The sequence below is a fragment of the Schistocerca americana genome, chromosome 8 (assembly GCF_021461395.2).
Source record: "Schistocerca americana isolate TAMUIC-IGC-003095 chromosome 8, iqSchAmer2.1, whole genome shotgun sequence".
Taxonomy (NCBI): domain Eukaryota; kingdom Metazoa; phylum Arthropoda; class Insecta; order Orthoptera; family Acrididae; genus Schistocerca; species Schistocerca americana.
The window spans coordinates 167,686,518-167,691,056 of record NC_060126.1 but is presented as its reverse complement, the minus strand read 5'-3'; positions in this window follow the sequence as shown (position 1 = coordinate 167,691,056).

Below are 4,539 nucleotides of genomic sequence, written 5' to 3'. Positions count from 1 at the left end.
TGTGACTAGTTCCAAAGATCGCAACTGAATCGATTGTAAACGGTGTGGCAGAAGTAATTGGTTTACCCATGATACAGGGAGAGCTGATAGTCAGACATGGACAAGGACTAATACGTGCACATGGCAAGTTAATGAGCAAGAGGCGATAGCTCAACAGTCACTATAATAAGCATCTGATCCCGAATTGCGAAAGAATTTAAGTAACTAAAATTCGTCATTCGGCTTTGAGTAACATCCAACGTTATCGTCACGTTCTTAAAATTCAGACGGTGCCAGTGCCGGTTATATTCACCCACGAAAGCGAGAACACTTGGCAGCCGTTGTAGTTCCACAGCCGGAACCTAACGGTCACGAAAATCTCTGCGCCATTTAGTAGTCAGTTTCTCGCCAAAGATGGAGTCTCACTCTGTATTTCGCCTGCATCAGACCCTGAATCTTTTCTTCGAAAGCCACGGGCCTCCAATGTCCTTTGCACCATTACCGAAAACGGGATGTCTACTTAACTTTCGCCTCTCTAATTCGGGCGTCGCACCAAAAACAGAGACAGCCAAAATCATCGTATGCCGACCAGGCCTTGTGGTAATTTTTTGAACAATCAGAGAAAGAAAAACTCTTGTCGCCGCGCGGAGTGGCCGCGCGGTTCGAAGCGCTTTGTAACGGTCTGCGCGGCCCTTCCCGCCGGAGGTTCGAGTCCTCCCTCGGGCATGGGTGTGTGTGTGTATGTGTGTGTAGGTCTTAGTATAAGTTAGTTTAAATAGTGTGCAAGTCTAGCGACCGATGATCTCAGCAGTTTGGTCCCTTAGAAATTCACATACATTTGAACATTTTGAAAAACTGTTGTCAGGAATCACCTCCTTTCTTTCTGATGAGTGCCAGGGTAGTCTACGGTCAAACACTAGCTGCCAATAATACCTCTAGTCTCGTTGTTAGCCCACGAGACAAAAGGAAACCCTCTTTGCTCTTCTATTCGGAATATTTGCAAAATATCTCAACAAGATCACGAAAAAGTGCGGGAATTCGCATTATTCACAAGCGAGGTGGCGTCGGTGTAACCTCACCGTTAATCAGAAGGCTGACCTATCCTGCCCGTTCCGGTGAAATTTTAGAGTGACCGACTCCTGACTTGTCTGAAAAGAGTACGGAAGCTACCGGTCGACATACTGTCGCCTGTATACATTTTATATTCGGGGATTCTATTGTCTAAGCAACACACAAGCCGCTCGGTCCAGAAAACGCAGACGATAAACGTGATTTTTATAAAATGTCAATTTCTTCTTCTTTCCATGTTATGAGAAGAATTGAATTACACACAGTGTCTCAAACCTTTTAGGTAAAACTGAAACAGATGATAGTGGACCCAGAACCAATAATACTGAGATTTGGAACCAATGTTCGGAAACGTATTTTCATTGTGTTGTGGAAATACGCAGCGTACAACGTTTAAGAATAACACAGCTCATGATAATTATTAAAGGCGATGAACGCCAGTGTCAGTGGATGTACGCCATCAGAGTATGTAGCTCTGCCGTACTCTCTAAGACATCTATGGTCTTTATTGTAACAAGGGACAGGCATCTTAGACCGTATCAAGCTGGTCTTCATCCGTTTCTACGGGGAATTCATACACCAACGACTTGATCTAACCCGAGAGGAAAAGGCCCAGAGTTATGAGATCTGGCGACTGCTCTGGCCATGGGGTAAGACCTACCTCTACAATACAACGATGAGGCTATCTGTTGTTCAGGAGCCTGCGGAAATTAACATCGAAGTGGACCGGTGCACCCTCTTGTGGAAACATCCTTTTGCGGACAATAGCGGGTACACTCTCAAAGATCTGTGGCAAAGCACCTCGCAGGAATATCAGGCAACGAGGACCAGTAAAACTGAGAGGCTGAAAATAAGGTCCAATTATGTGGTCTTGGTCAAAATTGACAGAGAATCGTTGCTGGTGGCCACCGATGTGGGTAGCGTGGGGATTGTCCTCGCTCCAGACGTGTCTGTTGCGGCTGTTGAAATCATCAGCGCGGGTTAACGTGGCCTTAACCGTGAACCATACAACATGCACGAAATTTGACACTACGGCACTTCGGTGGATAAGCCATTGACAGAAGTAAATGCCAGGCTTTAAATCCGTTGGTCTTAGTGCTTGCACACGTTCCTTATGGCAGACGAGTAATGGCTGTTCCAACTGTTATTTCGACACTGTATCCTTGGAAGTGTGCGTTTCACGGGCAAGTTGACTAATTCTTATTGCTGGATGATCGGCCACACGATCAAATAACATCTCCTCAAAGTCTGGTGCTCAGACATATCTTTGGCGGGAACCTTGGCCGGCACTCTGTGGCGTGAATTATCCAGTCTCTCGTAGGTTGGTAAGTACGGACATAAATTTCCTCTAGTCCGGATGATGCGTAATGGAAGGCGTTCTCTGTACATTCGTGCTGTTTTACGGGCACATCGTCCTGCCACATCACACATTAAATGATTGTCTGCCAGCTCTCATAACGAATAACGTTCCATATTTGACTACCAGGTGTAAGGGTATGAAATGAGCGTTAAGTTACGTATGTGTCGATAGGGAACATTTGTTGTGAACGAGCCTTAATTTTTTTTGTTTGGTTGGTATGACATCTGTCAAAGATGTTGAGTGTACATCAAGTCATGGAACAAACAACATCATATGTTTTCATCGTGTTAACAATGACGAGTTTGGTACCAGAAAGTGATGATTTGCGGATAGCATTAGTTTTTTGTTTTCATTTGAAACAAAGTGCTGCAGAGTCGCATCGAATGCTTTTCGAGGCATATAGTGATCATGCTCTATCCGAAGCAACAAGTAAAAGATGGTTTCAACGGCTCAGAAATAATAATTTTGATGTAAAAATGGCGTGGAAGAGCACCAAAAAAGTTTGAAGACTCCGAATTGCAAGCAGTATTGGATGAAGATGGTACTTTTAGTCAGAAGCAAATGGCAGCAATGCTAAATGTTGCACAACAAACAATTTCTTACCGTTTGAAAGCTATGGGAAAGATCCAAAAGTGTGGAAAATGGGTGCCACATGAATTGAATGAAAGACAGATGGAAAACCGAAAAACCATTTGTCAAATTTTGCTTCAAAGACATGAAAGAAAATAAATTTTGCATCGAATTGTTACTGGCGATGAAAAATGGATTTGTTTTAAGAATCCTAAACGGGAAAAATCATGGGTTAATCTGGGACAACTATCAACATTGACTGCAAAACCAGATCGATTCGGCAAGAAGACAGTGCTCTGTGTTTGGTGGGATCAGAAAGTTGTGGTGTATCATGAGCTTCTAAAACCCGGTGAAACTGTGAATACTAATCGCTACAGACAACAAAAGATCAATTTGAACTGTGCATTGATCGAAAAAAGACCAGAATGCGCCGGAAGACATGGCAAAGTAATTTTTTTACACGACAATGCACCTGTACACCGAGCAAAACTGGTTCAGGACACAATCAAAACACTTGGCTGGGAGCTGCTACCCCACCCGCCGACTACCATTTGTTTTCATCAATGGACACGCATTGGCTAAGGAACACTTCGATTCCTACGAAGAAGTCGAAAATTGGGTGTCTGATTGGTTTGCTTCAAAAGACGAACATTTCTTTTGGCGTGGTGTCCACAAATTGCCAGAAAGGTGGTCAAAATGTATAGAAAGGAATGGTCACTATTTAGAATAAAATGTTTCTACTTTTAAATTCAAAATTAGTGTTTCATTTTCGCAAAAATACGCTCATTTCATACCGTTACAGCTGGTGCACCATCATGCACTGTACAAAGTAACATACCTCACAATGGTTACATCACAAACTCTCTGATGCAGTAGCCGTTTGACGTCAGGGATAGCGTTATGCGTGCAACACAAGTTAACTCACCAGTGAAATTCATGTGGTCGTGAAATGGTACGTGTGCTATGAGCTAAGTTGTGTACAGTTTGTCTGTCTGGTGTTCATCGGTGTAAGCTGTCTATCACCGCAGATTTTTTTTAGTCTACAACAGACTCCCCGGAGCGTAGCCAGAGTGTGGGAGAAACGAATGCACAGTTGCCATGGACGCAATGAGACTGGCAGTCGTCGCTTTGAATTATTACAGTGAGCTACACTGTTGACAAGCTGTGTAGACTGTCTTAGTGCATAACGCGATAAATATTAATTTCTGACCATTCGTTTTCTAGCTCAATATAATCGGTTTTTGATCCAATGTCACCTGTTTCAGTTTGCCCCAAGAGGTTTGAGGCACCCTGTATACATATAAATGCTAATGAAAAAATACTTAACTAGGCAGATTAAATTACTTTTACTCTGCTTGTGCATACATTTAAATAAATAACGGAAATTAATTTTAAAAGACTTCTCATCATCGTAGGGGATGTCACACTCAAAGTAAAAATAGTGACCCATACACCAGCATCTTTCTGTGTTTCTCTTTATTAATTCATCGCTTGGTTATCCACTTTTGGAATGAATTTTAATTAGTGTGGGAAAGAAATAAAGAGTGCGGGATCATATCAAT